At 29.6% G+C, this 20,863-nt stretch overlaps 1 long non-coding RNA gene across 2 annotated transcripts; it reads left to right on the top strand.

Annotated features, from left to right (window-relative positions):
- Nucleotides 1-16,947: 16,947 nt before the first annotated feature.
- LOC124898181 lies at nucleotides 16,948-20,753 on the top strand. Of its 2 annotated transcripts, none has more exons than XR_007055092.1 (2): nucleotides 16,948-19,610; nucleotides 20,428-20,753. It is a non-coding gene; the product is annotated as an uncharacterized LOC124898181 (long non-coding RNA). The 2 variants fall into 2 exon arrangements; XR_007055093.1 differs by having other exon boundaries at nucleotides 16,948-20,323.
- Nucleotides 20,754-20,863: the final 110 nt, after the last annotated feature.

Below are 20,863 nucleotides of genomic sequence, written 5' to 3'. Positions count from 1 at the left end.
TCTTCATTCCTTTTTATTTGCTTTATTTGGGTTAGGCACATACCTTAATTTCTTACTCCTGTAAAATTAAAATAATTTTACTAATATACCCCTAATTAAATTTTATACCTCTTTTCAAATCAATTATGATTATATTTATTGAACAAGGCCATAATAGAAAGATTTTGTTCAAACTATTCTTGAAAGATTAAAGGAGCAAATATTTAGGAATATAAGCACGCCCCAAATGAAGCAAATAAAAAAATGAATGGAGTATCATATATCTTATTTTTATGATTATAAATCTCAATTTTTGTGAAAACTTACATATAAATTTATTTATGTAATATAACAAAAGTTCTGTATACTGACCATTTAATGTACTTCAATTTTTTTTTTTAAATATCTTTGAAATATCTGATTTGTGAGTTGACATGCACAACAATTGTAATTACATCTACAATCCATAAGTGAATACAAAAATTATGCGTTCGAAGCCTTATATGAATATTACTTATGTAAATCTTTTCCATTTCTACTAACATATTTATAGATTGATTTAATGATATTTTTTGTAAAATTATTTGATAATGAATCAAAATAAAAAACTTTAAATAGGTTAAGAACTTTAAATTTTAATCCACCAAGTTCATGCATGATAATATTTTTTTAAGCAAAAATCTAAAATATTAAAAGTTTGGAGTATTGAAAATTCTGGCGGAGTCAGAATTTTCACTTAAAAAGTTTAAAATATAAGTAAATAAATATATGAAGAAAAAAATTAAACATTTACCACATAAAGATAAAAAATAATTTTAGTTCTATATAACAATCTAATATTTCATGAAGGAGATTCAGATTATAAATTTTTAATTTTATTTAAAATATTACTTCATAAATAGATAAGTTGGGACTTGGAAGTAAAAATGTTGTTAGCCACAGAATGGATCCACCTAGAAAATATAGACACATAATCTTTAAAAAAAAGGCTAATGGAGTTCTTTATTGATATTACTATTGACTAATGAAGATTTTATTCAAGTTGTTCTTGAAAGACCAAAGGAACAAATATTTAAGAATATAAGCACAACCCAAATAGAGCAAATAAAAAGGGATGACTGGAGTATCATATATCTTATTCTTAAGATTAAAAATCTCAATTTATATGAAAGCTTACATATAAATATATTTATATAATATAGTAAAAGTTCGTTACACTGACCATTTAATGTATTTAAATCTTTTTTTTAAAAAAAATTTATCTTTTAAATATCTGTTTTGCAAGTTGACATGCACATCAATTGTGATTACACCTATAACCCATAAGTGAATCTATAAACTAAGGATTACACAAAACCACAACTTAAGTATCACTTATTACACAAAATTTCAACTCTCAAAACATATTACAAAAATTCCACCTTTTTAATTTCTCTCTCTAAAAGTACATATACATAACTTTTCTAATTTTGTTCTCCTTAAAAGAAGCCTAAAATCAAGGAGTCATTATATAGAGGTTACTATTTTTGAATTCATTACCATGTTTGATTCAAACTTTTTCTCAATTGCATTCAATTCTAACAAAAACGTCATTTTCAACATTTTGTAATTTTTAAGATCTGAGCTTGGTTTTTTTTTTTACTTTACCAAAAAATTATAAATTATGATTGAACAATTTCTTGCATGTTGTTCATTCAGTAGAATAAGTTCAAACTCTTTTTTTCAAAACATCATAACGACTCCATTAAGATAAAAAAAAACTTAGGAAAGTTGTTGATGGAAGTTCGAAAAATTAAATTAGAGAATCGTCAAGGAAAGCAAAAAAAGATAATTCAGCACGGCCACGTCTATCAAAGGTATTTCTGATTTTTCATTTTTGAATATGATTGTTAATTTGTAATGGGACATTGTGTTTTTTTATAGTAATGTGAGTTTTTTTTTTTTGGAGATAGTTGTTAGTTATGCAGTATAATGTTGATTTTTTCATCAATTTGATGATTTCTATAGTAGTTGCTTGTCTATATACATAACACCAGTTTTGAATATGATAGATATATACATAAGTGATGATATGTTTGTTTTTGAACTGTAATGACACCTATAGTTCATATACACTAACAATGCTATGTATATAGAGCCATATACAAAATAGTCTTTACTATGATATATCTATAATTCATATACATCACTTTATTATCTACAGTATTTGTTTGTAGGTTTCGTAGGAATTGTTTGATTTAGTTATACCAATATACACTCTGAAGTTATGTCATTTTCAAAAAAAATTATGAACTACTATTAACAATGTCGTATGTAAATCAACGTATTTCATTGTTTGCATGCAGGGACTGTGGAGTATTTGTTGTTGGGTATGCAGAATACCTAAGTGAAGAAATTATTGTGTCGTAAGTTGATTTTGAAGCTTAATATTATTGTATGAGATATGTGTTACTCCTTTGAAATTACGATTTTCAAAAAACGAAGAAAGGTTATGTGAGTGTCAATGACAACCCTCCAAGACCAAGGACAAAATATGTTCCCATACCTAAAGAAACGGGAATAGTTAGCATTGAATAGAGTAAAAGTTGCTTATGATGAAGATGTTTGTATTTCTGTGGAATTGTTAGGAAATTGGTTTATTAAACTATTTTAGGTGTTATGTACAAAGTTATTAGAACACATTTTCTTATATTTTTTGGATTATTGATTAAACTGTTTTATTTATGAAGTTGTGTTTTGTGTCTATTACTTATTTTTTATTACGTATGTTTGTTTTATTATTATTACATGTTATCATAGTTGTCGTATGATTATCAGTACATAGTTATATAATTTCATGAATAAGAAAGTCATATAATAATACACATCAACAGTGATAATTTAAAATTTATATATAGTCATATACATAGAATTTAAATAGTGTCTAACAATACGATATGAAGTAACATCATAACTGTACGATGAAAGTTTTTTTCACTCTGATATACATAACTATATGATAAACATCATAACTATATGTAAACCTATACATTTCAGTATTTGGGCATCAATTGTGCACTGTAACATGTTTTTTTAACTTATACATATTCATACACATTAACTGTGATACGTTAAATGTATATGCAGTCATTTTTCACTTGTCCTATGTGAACATAACACATAATTCGTATGTATATATAGTCATATAATTATAACACTTATATACATAGACTTACAATATAAATAAAGCCATTTTTCATTAGCCATATATATTGTTAGGCACATACATACACATTAATAGTCATATACACAGACTAACAATGTATATGTAGTCATTTTTATGAGAACGTAACACATTATTTGTATGTATATATAGTCATATAATTATAACAGTCATATACACAGACTAACAATGTATATGCAGTCATTTTTCATTAGCCACATGTGAATGTAACACATAATTTGTATGTATATGTAGTCATGTAAGTATAACAGAATAGATAGTATAATTTTGGGATATACATAACGCTCATTTTTCACTATTTTAGATAATCATTTGAAATTTATATATAACTATTTTGAATTTCTTGTATATGACTACATAAACATTGAACTAGTGCCTAACAATACATATCTATATGTACTGAGAAACTTAGAATATGTACTGAAAAACTTAGAATAGGAAAACATACAAATTGAATTAATGGGTAACAAATGCATATACATACCAATTTGCTCAGGATACATGTAAACATAAACAATGAAGTAATAGATAACTAATTGTAACATATGCACATACATACCTACTTATATAAGAAATCTTTAAACTAAAAACTCTAATTTAAATCTGTCTGTGGTTTGCAACTTATTTTAATAAATGAATACAATGATAGAACAAAATTGATATACACCTTTAAAAAAAAAATCAAAAATAATGAAAAGGTAAACTGCATAAAATTAATATTCAACTATTCAAAGCAATGAACAACTAAAACAGTTAAAAAAAGTAACACGAACTAATTTCTAAATGATAAACGAGTGATTAATCATTGTATGTAGAGTAAATAATTACTCCTTCGAAAAAAGTTACAAGAACGCCTATTATGACTGGCATATCCGCATCGTCCACAACTATTTGTGCTTGACAACAATTCCTCCACTCTTGTACTTTACATATTTCGTTTCATTTTTTTCATTGATTAGAGTACCTTAAAAGAATTGCAATATTCATCTTCTTGAATACAAAAAAAATATATTTTTTTAATAGATCAAAAACAATGATTAGGATGTTTGAAGTTTATGCTTTTTGGTTGATTTTACTTTGATGTATTATTATTTTCAAATTTTGAATTACTATAGCTGTTTCACAAATTAAGGGATGCAGTAATCCACTATTAATGTGGCAGCATTCATTGTTTACCTAATAGAATGCAAAATGTGTTATTTTTCTTTTTTAAAGAAGGCTGACAGATTCTCATATACATAGCGTTGAATGTATATAATAGCTAATTTATGTATATGAATCGGGAGAGAGAACAAAGTAATTAAGAAAATGGAAGAGAAGATAAATAAGTCTAATAGGGTTGGAATTTATGTTATTTATACATCTAAAAATTATGCGTCTGAAGCCTTATATGAATATTACATATGTAATTCTATTTCATTTATAGTAAAATATTTATAGACCGATTTAATGATATTTGTTGTAAAATTATTTGATAATGAACAAAAAAAATCTTTAAATAGGTTAACAACTTTAAATTTTAACCCACTAAGTTCATGCGTGATAGTATTTTTTGAGCAAAAAACTAAAATATTAAAAGCTTGGAATATTGAAAATTTTGGCAGAGTCAGAATTTTCACTTAGAAAGTTTAAAATATAAAAATAATAAATATATAGAAAAAAAATCAACATTTACCACATAAAAATAAAAAATAATTTTAATTCTATATAAACAATTTAATATTTTGTGAAAAGAGATTCAGATTATACACTTAAATTTATTTAAAATGTTACTTCGTTAATAGTGTTGTTGAATAAGTTGGGACTTGAAAATAAAAATATTGTTAGCCATGTAATGGGTACACTTAGAAAATATAGACACATAAGCTAGAAAAAAATGGCTAATCGAGTTCTTGACTAATGATTGTACCATCTAGATGTGAAATGATAAATATACCCTTAGTCGTCCTCCAACTCACTCTTCTATATAATAATAATAATAATAATAATAATAATAATAATAATAATAATAATAATAATAAATACTAGATATATTAGAAGGCCCGTTTATGGGCCCAACATTGTAATATTAAATTGAATTATCAACATTCAATTGTTTAAAAAAATTGATAATTTTTTTAAAGCACAACACAAATATTAACAGGAATTTCACTATACAATACATTTCTTTCTATTTCTAAATCTAAATTATAACTTATTATCTTTTTAAGTTTCCACAATTAAAATTGAGAATTCATGTACACTTATACTCATTTTAACATTATGTCAAACAAATATATGTGGTAAGATAACTAATGTCATGAATTAACTTCATCCGTTCCATGCTTATACCAAATAAACTCTTAGTACTACAACAAAAGAGTTTCAAGGAGAATTTAGATATATGATGATACAATGCGCGACTTTAAACAAAAAAACAATCATTAACAAAGATTAACGTAATAAAAATTACAGTAATTCAATAAGTTTAATTTATATTTTATATAACTCATTTTAATTAAATGACATTAGTTGGTAATAAGATGATAAATATGAAAATGTAATTCTACATAAATTATACATACTTTAAATATTTTCAATAAAAAAATAGATAATCTTCTTTACCTATTATTATAAATAAAATAAATAACATAATGTATTGTTAGAAGATAAGAACTAATTTTGTTAATAAAGGCATATCTTATGTTGATTTTCATAATAAAACAACATAAAATTATTTAAGATAACTCAGAGAAATGGAGTAGAAAAAATACACAATTAAATGAGTTTATGTAATACATTATTAGTGTAAAGAAATTCAACACTTTCAAATTCATTTATGTAATGTGATTTATAATTTTTATTATTTTGAAAATTTATAACTCTCATCTTTTATATAAAAAAAATTACTTAAAATTATTATTATAGTAAGAAGTTTTTTACTTTATAACACATGAGAGGGTTAATTAAAATAATTTATCAATTAAGCATATAAATTATAGTATCCTCATATAAATTAAAAAACCATCACTTATATTAATTTTTTTGAATTTAAAAAATCATACTTTATAATTACCTTTAGATACATGAACGTTAGCAATTAATTATGCAAATAAAAATTAATATAAATTTTTTCTAGATATTTCTATTTTAATAAAATAAAATAAAATTTTCACATAAAAATTTACATAAGGTCAACATCTCATAAAAATAGTCTAGTTATTAATATAGTGTTTGAAAAAATGTGAAGTCCACCATAGATGTCACATCGTTAGGCACACTTGATATTTAGACAAAGGTGCTTGCTTATTTTGTTATTTTGATCTTATGGCCAAATTTTGAAGTTACATCATAAAATAAAAATTTTATTTTTTTATAAAATGACAATTTTACCCTTGGTCGTCCTCCAACTCACTTTTCTATAATATATGAAAAAAATTATATATGTAATTCTATTTCATTTATAGTAAAATATTTATAGACTGATTTAATGATATTTGCTGTAAAATTATTTGATAATGAACAAAAAAAAAATCTTTAAATAGGTTAAAAACTTTAAATTTTAACCCACTAAGTTCATGGGTGATAGTATTGTTTGAGAAAAAAACTAAAATATTAAAAGCTCGAAATATTAAAAACTTTGGCAGAGTCGGAATTTTCACTTAGAAAGTTAAAAAATATAAAAATAATAAATATATGAAGAAAATTTCAACATTTACCACATAAAAAAATAAAAAATAATTTTAACTCTATATAAATAATCTAATATTTTTGTGAAAAGAGATTCCGATTATACATTTAAATTTATTTAAAATGTTACTTCGTTAATAGTGGTGTTGAATAAGTTGGGACTTGAAAATAAAAATATTGTTAGCCGTGTAATGGGTACACTTAGAAAATATAGACACATAAGCTAGAAAAAAATGGCTAATGGAGTTCTTGACTAATGATTGTACCATTTAGATGTGAAAAACAAATATACCCTTGGTCGTCCTCCAACTCGTTCTTTTATATAATAAATAAAATAAATATAATAGTAATACTAGTTTAGGTATAGGTGCCTCGCGCGTGTATCTAAGTTTAATAAGTTCAAACGTTACATTAATAAGATATTTATTTAAATAATAAAGATGAATATAATAATTAAATTCAACATCTTTTGAATATATAAAGATGGAGAATTTATTTAATTAGACCTAATTTATCAAAAAAAATTCTTAAAGCTAGTCGGCATTCATATACCATCTGTAAACTACAACAAAACAATACATTGATAGAAACATCAAAACAATACAATTAAATCTAACCTTTACATAAAAATTTCCTCAAAGCTGACCTACATTCATCTACCGCCTGTAAACTACAACAAAATAACACGACAATAGAGATATCAAAACAATACAACTAAACCTAACCTTTACACACACACAAAAAAAAAAATTCAAAATAGAAATATCAAAACAATACAATTAAATCTAACATTTACCTAAAAAAAATTCTCAAAGACGATCGACATTTATCTAGCACCTGTAAACTATAACAAAACAATACAATAAAAGAGGCATCAAAACAATACAAGTAAATCTAACCTTGACACACAAAAATTCCTCAAAGCTGATTGACATTCATCTACGACATGCAAACTACCACAAAACAATACACTAATGGAGATATTAAAACAATACAGTTAAACTTAATCTTTACCTAAAAAAATTCCTCGAAGCCAACCGTTGTTCGTCTACCACCTGTAAATTGAAGTAAAATGATACGAAATTAAAGATATCAAAACAACATAATTAAACCTAACCTTTACATAAAAAATTCTTCAAAGCCAACCAACATTCATGTACAACCTATAAATTATAACAAATAATAAGATAATAATCACAAAGCTCCGATCTCCGATGAAAATAATTTTTGTCTGAGCGAAAATTTTAACCATTAAGAACGACTTGAATAAAAAACAAAATTATAAAATATAGTAGATGTAGATGAAGCACACGTTGAATTCTAGTTTAAAATAAAATGTACAAATTTTTAGACTTTTTGTAAAAAATAAGGTTGTATAGTTAGGACTCTTTTAATAATGATGTTTTCTTTTTCTAAATATATATATTATTAGTATTTATGTATAACTATAATTTGAGAAAAATAATAAAAAGACGGTTTTGTTTGAAGGAGAATATTTTAAAGAAGGGTAAAAAGTTCAAATCACAAAAATATCCTACTATGAAGAGTTTATAATGAAAAATAATAATGTAGTAATATAGGTTTCTTTTATAGAAGATGTCTCTGCGTTCCTCAAAATTCTGGACACGTAAACTGAATCCTAAACCTAAAAATACACAACCTAAGTAATATTAATTAGTTGATACTTGATAACATATAAAAAAAATTCTAAACTTACAATCAATTAACACTTATAGAATAATTAACATTAATATTAATTTTGGGGACAAATAGAAGCCAAACCTAAGGGACAACCACACACAATATATTAGATGAAAATATTAATACTTGGTGTTTAAATCTTTTCTCATTTCTGATTTCTCTTAAACCCAAGACCTTAAATGAGTATGGTCTTTTATTTTAATTTTATTTAATTGAATGATCTGAAAAAATAGAAAAACAATTGCATGAAAAACTAAAATATATTCTTACATAAGTCATATAAAAGCTTTTAAAATAAAAGTAACAATAAACAAAATAAAGAAAAACTATAATGACAATAAAACAACTCCATGAAGCAAGCATATATCATTAGCAATGTTACATAGAGGGAAAAAAAAGGAAGAAACGTGACATACCTATAGGCTTTCTCAGATATTGTTGGTTTTCTGCATGTACATAAAGAGTTTTAAACCTAAAAAGAATCAAAAGGGTTTCTTTTACAATAAATTTTATTCTTACCCAATATTATAGGACTCTTAATTTTTAAAATATATCTTGTCTTATCATATACTTCCTCCGTTTAAAAAAGAATTACCTACTTTCCTTTTTAGTCTATTTCAAAAAGAATGACCCCTTTTCCTTTTTGGCAATACTTTAATTTCAACTTTCCACATAACATGTTTAGGACCACAAGATTAAAGGGCATTTTGGTACATTTGACACAACTTTAATTCAAGGCCACAAGATCAAAAGTTTTCTTTATTTTCTTAAGCTTTGTGCCAAGTCAAAGTAGGTCATTCCTTTTGAAACGGAGGGAGTATATTTTAGAACTTTTTACGTTTAAATATTATAATAATATAAAATTATTAAAAAAAAGGATAAAAAGATGATTTTATCTAAAATGAAGACTTTTAATCAAGGACAAAAAGTTCGAATTGCTTTTCTAATTGTCTCCAAACTATAAATATTCTATATATATATTCTATATATTAGAAGAGCCACTTCAACATGTCTGTTTAGTGGCATTAAATATCAATTTGAGGGCATTAAAGTCATTTTGCAAAATCAAATCACTAAGATAAATTATCTTTATTCTTTGTTGTTTGGACCTTCTCAAAAGTTTTGAAAAATGTCTATAACGTCTATATTTTCCTATTTAATTACACACCAACCCCTTGAAGATATGTTGGGACCCATTAGCTTTGCTATTTGTCATAAATTGTATGACACGTGCCTCTTCCATCTTTTTTCATTTTTAATATATAGAATTTGATTTTTCTTACTGCAATTTGCAAACATATGTCAAAGAATTTTTAGAGAGAGAAAGAATCTCCTCTGACTAGCTATTTTCTTACCCCTTGGCACTGACTTCTGCTATGGATCCAACCCTAACTCCACCACTATTACCAAACCCCCAATACCGACCACCTCAAATGAAACACTCATGGTAGAGACCTTCCCTCTCCCTCTCTCGTATAAGGATATAGCATTAGGTAAAATCATACCCCCGAATTCAAATTTAGAAATCGGGTTATCCGATAAAGACAAGAACCTTGGAACCACCGATCAAGGCATTCTGCTGTCGGAAGAGTATAAACAGAGGTTGTATGTTCCATAGATACACTCCGTCTCATCAAACTAAACAAATGTAATTTCAATCACCAATACCTAAAGAGGAAATTGGAAGATCTATGGAAACTCCAGGAACCCCTATCCCTAGTTGATTTAAGGATGGGGTTCGTTACAGTCAAACTCTCCAAGGCAGAGAGTCAATCATCGATTCTTCATGGCAGGCCTTGGTTCATCGCCGGCTGCTTTATCTCTGTTAGAAAGTGGGAACCCAATTTCGTACCTAGTAATTCCAAGGTGGATTCTACCGCCATTTGGATCAGGCTGTCCCATCTACCTACAGAATTATATGATGCCATCATCCTACAATGGATAGGCAATAAAATCGGACAACTACTAAAGGTTGATGCTTGTACTTCAGCGACACTAAGGGGTAGATACGCCAGGATTTGGGTCCAAATACCTCTGAATACTCTGGTAGCAGCTTCAATATCCATTAATCACCATACCCAGCCTCTCTTCTACGAAGGAGAGGAATTTTTATACAAGAATTGTGGACGCTTAGGCCACATAACATCCATATGCTTGTACACTCTCAGAACTAAGAAATATGAACTACATGGGGTCAGAGCAACAACAAAAACCACCTTCAGCGGGTTGAAGCAGCCTAACCGGTAGAAGACAGCTCCTAATAGTGGAAGATGGTCCACTTCACCAAAAAGAAGAAAGCAATCCAAACGAGTCACCACTACAACACCAATAAAGTACCCATCGTTAAGGTTAAAACCTTCGATGTGCTGTCAGGTAAGTTTCTAAACCCTAGTACACCAGAGGGGGCATTGTTGAAGTCTCATCCTCCTACCTCTAAGGCTTCATCAGATGGGCCGACCCAAAGTGGGCCTTCAAAGCCCAATCTTAATTCAAAACTCTCTCTAAAAAACCCTGCTAAATTGAGTCATGGGCCCTTAAAGAAAAAACCCATCTCAATAATATTGTAGGAGGCTCACTAAAAGGCACCTTGGGCAACAAGCCCAATTCTCTTAACTCCTCTGGGCCCATAGCCAAGACCCACATGGGTCCTAAGGAACCTGGTCCATCTTAACAAAATCTGCTCTCCTCTAAAATTAATTCTACTCTCTTACAAACGGGAATTAAAATAAAAGAAGCTCTTCCTTGTGGGGTCCCTCAGAGACACTTAGACTTGGGCAATCATGAAACCTCACTCATAACTGCAGAAAACCTTTCCACTTCCCACAGTGATTTGATTGAGAATGTCTCAAGTTTGGACAGTGCATTTAATGTTGGTGGAGTTCCCCAGGGGAAAACTCCTCAGCTCTCTTCTCTCTCCCCTTCCTACTCTTTATATTCTGAGGTATAAATGACAGAACTTTCTCAAAAAAGAACCCATAGATTGTCCAAACTCCAACCAGATTACCATAACTATATCCCCACTGTCCTCCAACAACCAACTGACTTCTTGACTAGAGGTATGTCTATCTAACCAAATAGTTCCTCTCCACCTGGTATGGGAAGGGAGACATATCACCATTCTAATCTAGAACCCTCAATACCTGGCTTAACTAGCAATGGTGAACCTGAACCAGGCCTACAGACATTTGGGTCCAATGTCTGGATGGCCACCCTGTTCCATGTGATCAACTTACCATTCCAGGAGGAACTAAGCACGGAGTCCCTAGCCAGCACCATGAACCAGCTCAGTCTGGGACTCCCTTTCTTTCCTCCTCACAAGATGCTCTTGGGACCAGCTTTTATACCTCCCACTGGGGAGCATCAGGCCTCTCACAGCCAGGCACTGTCACCATCCACACCCTCACCCTCTCCCCATCTAACACTTAAGAGGATAGAGAGGTTGAATGTCCTAGAATCCCTAAGAGCAAGCAACTTGGAACAGTAACTCAAATTACTGGAGACTTTGCATGGATGCTCTCTTCTGGGCAATTAAGGATGGTACCAAGGTGCATGCCTGGGAGGATAGATGGGTCCCAGGAATATCCCCTCTATCATCCATTATTCAAGGGCATATCCCTACTCTCTATAACCATACTAAGGTCAATGATATCTAGAAGAAAGGTAGATGGGACTTCACCTCTCTGCCCTTTCAGATCCCTCCTAGTATTTACCCACAACATTTAAAATATTTTTCTTTAGAGCTCTCACCTGAAATAAGACACCCCTTTGTGGAGACTTACTGGAGATGGCACTTTTTCTTGTAAAAGTGCCTACCACTACATCAACAACCTTGAAAGATACCCCATTAATGCACATCAGTCCTACAACTGGATTTGGCAGCTTAGAGTCCCTAACAAGATCAAGACCTTCATGTGGCTCATGCACCATAGCAACCTTCCTACTAATTTCAATCTTAGAAAAAGAGGTTTGAACATTAATACCTCCTTCTATAGCTGTAACATTGATCAGGAAGATCAACACCACATCTTCTTTGGATGCAATATTGCCAAGACTTTTTGCCACCATCTTATTCAAAAATACAAAGGGAACTTACATCTCAATATTCTCATGTTTGACACCAACAATTGGCCTACCACCTGGAGAACCATTACTAATGAGAATTTTACCCTAATACCCCCTGGGTCACACTGTTTCCCTTCTTCCTTTGGCATCTTTAGAAGACCAAAAATAGTAATAACTTCTAAAATTCCACCTTCCACCCCTTGCTTCAGTATTCTTTATGCAGAAGCTGTGGAATATCATCATCTAGGGAATACTAGCAACCACCTTTCCAAAGCCAGCATCACCATCAAATGGCTGTCCTCCACCTTGAATCCCTACAAACTCAATATAGATGGGTCCTATATTGGAAACCCAGGTAGGAGAGGGATAGGAGGGGTCATCAGGAATAGTAGGGGAGACTGGGTGATAGGGTTTAGCAGGGGCTTCACTCATACCACCAACAACCTCATGGAACTCTTGGCCCTCAAAGAAGGCCTTAAACTGGTCATGGACCAGAACTTAAGACCCTTAGATATCTGCATTGACTCTATGGAAGTGATTAATATGTTGCATCATAGAAACTTACTTTATAATTCAATTGTCTTTGAATGCAGATCTCTACTAGAGAACTTGGGGAATCCTCCAGTCTACCACACGTATTGGGAGCAGAATAGAGTAGCGGACTGGATGGCGAAGCTAGGCTCGAAGCAAGACCTGTTTGATAATCTACATATTTTTGCAACTCCTCCAGCTAGTATAGGAGTAGTTTTTTTGGAAATATTTCAAGGGGAAATCATTCACCAGAGTTCTATCCAGTAATTGGAACTATCATCAGAACTCTTATGTTCTTGTACCTGATTAGGTCTTGTTCTGTAACAAACTCCATATGCTCGTTTAATTAATGCACATCTTCTTTACCCAAAAAAAATATTTTTTTTGGTTAAAAATTATTATTTTATTAGGTCTACATAAAATTGTTTAAATCATAATACTTAATCCACTTAATAAAAGTAAAGAAATTTTAGTCTTTATTCAAATTTTATATTAAAAATAAAATTTCCTTCTTTACTCGTTTATTTTAGTAAAAAAAGAAAAAATTATTAGTTTAGTTTGATACTATTTTTACCATTCAGTATATGAAATACATAACCAAATTTAAATTTTAAAGTATACATAATAAAATTAATTAAATAAAATAAATTTTTAATAAATATTTTTTTAAGATTTATATCAAGTCAACATATACCAAATAAGAAAAAAAATGAAAGAATAACATCTAATAAGATTTTACTTTTGCAAAGAGTACATATACAGACATATTATGAAATATTTGGTTAAATATGCTACTTTTATGAGTTGTTTTTCAATTGAAATTTTGAATGTTAATTATCGATTAGCTTGTACTCATTTTTACTACTTCAAACCCAAAATAAAATTTTTAATATTCATTATGCTAAACTTAATATATAAAACACATTGTATTCATATAAATTTATTCTATCAATTCAACATTTTTTTAATTTATTTTTCTAAAATTAAAAACTTACCGAACTTACGCTTTAAATTAAAGAAACTTAATAACTAATCTGGTACGATTATATCAGTTTGTAACATCCCTAGAATCAACTATAAAACTAAATAACACCTTTCCTCGATGATTACTAGATCTATAGACAATTGAGAATTTTAAATTTATTTAAAACATCAATAGGCTATGTTTATATTTAAATCAAAATAGATGATGCATATTTTATTTATATTTATTTAAATTATTATTTTGATTAAAATATATTATTCATTTTATTTTTTAAAATATTGGGCCCATGCTAACACAGACCGTTAGCAAAGTTACTTTCAACATGTTAGCTTGTAGGAATTGGATAAAGAATTGAGGGTATTTTAGTCATTTTACAAGATTATTTACTTAAAGAACTTGTCTTTTGTGCTGCATTATTTGTATCTTATTAAAAGTGTTAGAAAAAGTCTACTATCTTTCATTTAATTACAAATTACAAATTAAAATACACAAAAAAATACCAAAAAAGCACCGCAAACTGCAAAATATATGCAAGAAATACTCAAATCCTTCACAACATGTGAAGATTGCGGCAAAAAATCTTCAATTTTTAAGCTCTGATACCATGTTAAGTTCATAACAAATCTCCAGATTGGAGAGAAAGAAGTTGAGAAAAATGAAAAATATCTTCATTAGTTAGCTCAAATTGGTGCCTTCCTCTATATAAACAAAGTGACAGTTGTTATGCTTTAACTAACTTGCTAATTGTAACAAACTACAACTAACACCTCTATTAATCATACTATCAACACATGTGTAAAGTAATTAAATTGTTATACACATTCAAGGTACATCCCTAAATTTGGATGAACACATGTTTACTGTTTGAGAGACACTATATAAGACAGTGTGGTATAACCTAGAAAATACACATCTCTTGAAGAATAAATGATAAAAATATCCCTATTTTACAATTTATAGACAATAAGCACACATGTCGAATGTGCCGTTAATTAAAAAGTACAAAATATTTGGCTAACTATCGAAATTATATTAGTGTCAGTTAAATTGAAATAGAAGAAAAAGTATTATAAATCATAATAATTAAAAACTTAATTATTTTAACGATTGATTATATAAATTCTATTTGCATCATATATATATATATATATATTATAGATAAATAGGTAATATAATTATTTTTTTCAACTTTGTTCTTAGTAATAATTATTTAAAATTAAGAGGTAATCCAATATATAAGATTAGAGTATTAATAAAAATATATTAGTCAAATTATATTCTCAATAATTTTTAAAAAAATTGTGTAAAATTTATATATGTTAATAATTATTTTGACATGAAGAAATTATCTTAATCTTGTTGTCCTTTTAGCTTGAGATAATGATCACAGAAGAATAAGCACACTGTATAAACGATCAATATTTCTTTTATATATTTCTATTTCTACTGTATAGAAAAGGCAGTGGTAGGACGATCAAGGGCGAAGAAGTAATTTCACACCAATAAAAATCACTCCTTCATTGGGACTTTGGATTAAAAAGGACAAACAAGTTGTCTAATTAAATGAGAGTCCTTCAATTTTTTTAAAGAGAAAATAGTTTATTACCCTTTTAACCTTCAATCGAAATCTCAACCACACACTCAACTTTTAAATGTGACCTATTACCCCCTGAACCTTTTTTACCAAATTTATGACCCCCCTGAACTATTTAACATAGAAATTATAACACCCCTAAAAATCCAACACCACATTTATGTTGAGAGGTGAGATACACATGTTTTTGACACATGTAAAATATATTTAATTTTTTTAATCAATTTTTTATTCATTTCCTTCTACAATTATTACTTCATTATTTTATTCATCTTTCCTTCTTCATTTACCTTCCTATTCATCTTTCTCCTTTCTCTTCGTCTTCTTCTCTTTCTTCAATCTCAAAAGTTATTTTGGTCCAACAACTGTAATAGACCATTTTTATTTACTAGAATAAAATCACGTGCGTTGCACGTGTATCAAATACTTTAAAAATAGACGTATATAAAAAATATAATAGATATGCGTCAGTTATTTTATTAAGTATAAAAAATTAAAAAAAGGAATGTAAAATCTTCTTGTCTGTCTGTATTTTATTAAGTATAAAAAAACACAACGTCAAATTTCAAGATTAAAAAATACTTTTATAGTTGATTAAAGAGAAATTTAGTCATGCATATGCTTGGTAAAAGTAAATTAAAAATTCTATATTACTTATAATGAGATGGTTGATAATAATAGAAAATATATCATTTAATTTAAAACTTTGTACTCCCTCAGTCCCATTTTACCCATCCCAAATTAGGATGACATAGCTATTAAGAAAATAATGATTGGTAATGTAACTTTACCATTTTGCCCCTCTTAATTGTGTCTTGTTGTTAGTTCCAATATTGAAGGATGGTCAATACCAAATCACCATTTATATTCTTAATAGTGTACTCTTAATGGTACTCCTCTTTGCAATATTTTTCAAGAATGCTAATAATAAGGAGTAAGCAATTATACATTAAGGGTATAATGGAAAAAAAATTGTTTTGTCTTGATAAATAAAAAAGGATAAGTAAAATGGGATGGAGGGAGTACATATTTAAAATGCTTTATATAAATTAATACTAAGTAGAGAATTTATAACAAAATAATTTTTGTTAACTTTTTCGACGTAATATCGATTTCCCTTATAATTAATGCTTCTTGATTACTACTAATTAGCATAAATTATTACTAACTTTTTTTAAAAACTAAAAAATTCTCAGTTTATAATGAAAGGGGCAGGTCCAAAATGACCCAGCCCAAAGAAATAAACAAAATACAATTGGGCAACATTAGAAATGGAAAACCAATTTAGGAAACTGGAGAAGCCAAGAAGCTTCTTGACCAACAATTCCTCAACTTCCAACCTTTTCAATCTTCAAGTTCTTGACTAAGCTGAACTTTGGCCTGTAAAATTAAGTTGAATCAGTTGTCCGCCACTGGAATCAACGTCACTTGATAAAGATCTCGTTCATCCATCCTCAACACAAATCAGATAATTGACTCTCCTTTAAATGTCATATAAATACTTTCATTTCCCTCTTTATCCTTCTCGATGGATTGAACCTCTAATGAGATAAATACCACTACCAGATCTGAAGTTATAAAGAATATGAAATGCTTACAGAAATTCAATTGCAGGTTAAATTACTCTTTCTCCCTCTCGATGGATTGAACCTAGTTACATGCTTATCTTAAGTTGATATCTTTTGAACACCTCAAATCTCACAGGTGCAGATATTCAAATTTTCTTGAATTCACTTCAGACATATGTAGCAATCTAGATGCTTATATTCTTATCTATTCGAAACTGAAATCTGAAAGCATTTCATACATATTGGATTTAGGATTTTCAATTTCTCAATTAACTGTGAGCTCTCTTTTTCCTCCACCTCGATTTGTTGCGATTAACTGCGATTAGGATAAAAAATGTGTTGATTTCTTGTTACACCACACAGTGAAGTAAAAAGTTTTTTTTTTAACAATGTTGTCCCTTATGCATGAAGTAAAGGGAAGATAAAAATATTAGTTTGTCGCTGTTCGGACACCATGGTTACCAATGAAGATAAGGTTTTTCAATTATTTGATAAACATTCTCGTGGAATTGAGAATCTGTTGCATTGTTCGGGTTTTTCTTTGGCATTAGTAAACAATGCATTTCATTGGATCTGTATCCCTGGAAACTATTTCGAGGATTCAAGAGCTTTCTCTTCGGTTTCATTTAGTATTTCTAAAGAAGTATATGCAGACATACCATTGCCTAAGCAATTATTACGCTTAAAGGGCAACATCGGTATTAGCATTTCTGAACAGGACGGAATGTTTTGTGCTCATTCTACTTATGAACATTAGGGGAGGCACACATTTAAGTTATAGGTATTGAAAGACTATGATGTCGGTGAATCTTGGATTGCATTGTTTGTTATAGATGCTCCGGACATTTTAAATGTCGTACCAAACTATAGGTTTGCGGATGGTGAAGTTCTATTCTCGTCCACCAATTTGCTGGGTAAACCAACACATTTATTTTGGGCATCCAGAGGGTTATTTGGAATGTGTTATGCCATTCGAGGTGGATTTTCTTTTACAAAAAAAGGGTCATTTGGAAAGTGATATGCCATTCGGAGTGAATTTCCTTTTACAGAAAGCTTGATCTCTCCAAAATCACTTATTTAGTATTTGATCATGTACTATCGAGGAAAGATTTTATTTTACTCCTATTAGTCTTATCTATGGCTCATCAGCATTTAAGTTTCAAAATTATTATGGAAACTGCCGGCTTAATTATTTCAGTTTCTCTAAGAATCAATTAGAGCGAAGGAGTAGTAACTAAGGAAACAGTGTAATGGGAATATGATATGACCATATCTCTTTTTACTCAAGGATAGAATGTGCGCCTAATCGCTCTTCTTGGATCAATCCGGAACGATGGTTCCCCTTTCCAGTTAAAGCAATGTGTTTATTACAAGATTTTTGCTAGAAGTGTTAGCATAGAGCACTTGTTAAATTGAGTCATTTACCGGTGAAATGAGTTTGTCGAGGTGCATCTAGGGGACTTTTTCAGTGAATATCTCAAGAATTCTCTTCTTCCTGTTAGAGTACTTTAGAAGAGTCGAGGATTGCTCAAGCTTGCGCAAATACGACCATCATAAAAGAACACCCCCTCCTTATTTTGATAATAGTGCCATCTCACAATTTATGTTGCTTCTCCATTAACTGGATTTGAAAGAATATACTGATATTTGATTTAATTACTCAATTGTTTCATATATATTTCATTTGCCCAAACAACGTTTTGGAAGTATGGATCTCACATAGCCAACTTATTTGGGACTAAGGCATAGTAATTGTTGTTGTTGTTTATAAGATGTAATTGAGTAGGCAGATAAAATGCTGCACATCTGACATGCTCCTTTTATGAGATTACTAAAAATAAAGCTATTGAAGTTACTGTCCCTACATCTGCGAAGTGTCAAGAAGAACTCAAAGAGGGAGGATTTTTCTCTCTTCAAACTAATCCATATATGATGAGGATGGGACTGTTTCGGCGGGCTAACTGGGCTCCAAGCTATTCAAAATTTCTCTTACAAGAATAGGGTTGGGCATAACATGAATGGGAGTGGTTATGATATCTATGTTGTATAGAGTCAATTTTTTATGGTGTAATGACTTTTTAAAGCATAGAAAGCAACTACAATTGTGTGATTCCAGTGTAAAACGTCATATGGAGTTAATGACTTTGAAGGCGATTATTGAGTCAAGCAACTAACTCATCCACTTATATTATACCAAGCAAGACCCATTTGCAGTTTACTCGCTAGTGTATCACTCATTGGATGAGCCATTCTTTTTATACCAGTTGAGTACATCTGTCAAAGATCCAGATAAAAAAGGTATTGTACCATACCACGAAAACTTTGCATTCAATTTTAGTATTGTTTGTTCATTAATAAATATCTAAATTCACTTGTTCTCTATAACAATTGTCATTCCTGCAAATTTTTTTCATGCCCATTTGCTAAGTTTTAAGGGTTTAGGATAATTAAATCTTGATATGTGCCCTAACTGACAATCAGCCTGAGAGTGTGTAATTTAGACATAAACTTGAATTTTTTAGTGGGAGCCACATCGTACAATATAGTCATCTAGATTCAAATTGCAGCTTTCCAGTATTACACATAAAACGACTCTTTTCTCTGTGATTATATGTTTCTTTTCTGTTTTTAATTGATTCTCATGCAAAATCTGCTACATTTTTTTTCCTTTTACTTTCGGAGTTTACATGTTAATTAGATTCATAGTAACTGTTAAATAGATTCATAGTAACTTACAGCCCTATCCATGCACCCCCCCACACACCAAAAATAAAGGACTGACGTGATCATTTAGTAAGCAACAGTTGAAAATGATCTTTGAATCATCAATTCCTTGATCTGTATCCTCTTCCCCAGTTTCTTAAATTGAAGATGCAACTATTTGTACAAGGAGATCTTCTCCATTTAACATAAGTAATTTTGAGGTTTCTTTTGTACTTTTTTTTCGTTAGCTGCATATTTCTGGAAAATGGCAAATATAAGTATAGCAACATCTACACGCCGTTCAACAGGTCACTTTGATCTCATGATTAATAAAGAAACACCTTTTTGCATTTAACTTGGATATTTTGTACCTTTTATTTCCTTGACATCATGATAAAATTTGTTCTTGCAGGAAAAGATCATGAGAGTTCCTTATGGGGCAAACAAAGACTATTTTATATACTCATTATTTCTTGTCTTCTGCAATCGGATTACCACATCTGCGGTCTCTGCTGGAGTTTTACTAGTAAAGAACAATTCTAGGCTATAAGCACAGACGACTTATTCATCTACTACTGCAAGTGTACCCTTACATCATTCAAATCTATTTTGAGAGCCTCTTGGTGAGGCAAAGAGTGAAATCTGTAGTGTTTGCATTATTTCTTGTTTTCTTGTAGACTTTGCACTGTTCCCTTGTTAGTTTCTATATTTTCTACACTATTTCTTTCTTCTATGTACCTGGATTTGCTGCACTTGAGCGGAGGGGTCTTTCAAAAACAACCTCTTTACCTGCACGAGGTAGTGGTAAGGTCTGCGTACACTCTACCCTCCCCAAACCTCACTTGTGG

The sequence above is a fragment of the Capsicum annuum genome, chromosome 4, assembly GCF_002878395.1.
Source record: "Capsicum annuum cultivar UCD-10X-F1 chromosome 4, UCD10Xv1.1, whole genome shotgun sequence".
NCBI classification, from domain to species: Eukaryota; Viridiplantae; Streptophyta; class Magnoliopsida; order Solanales; family Solanaceae; genus Capsicum; species Capsicum annuum.
This window is presented reverse-complemented; position numbering and strand designations above follow the sequence as displayed.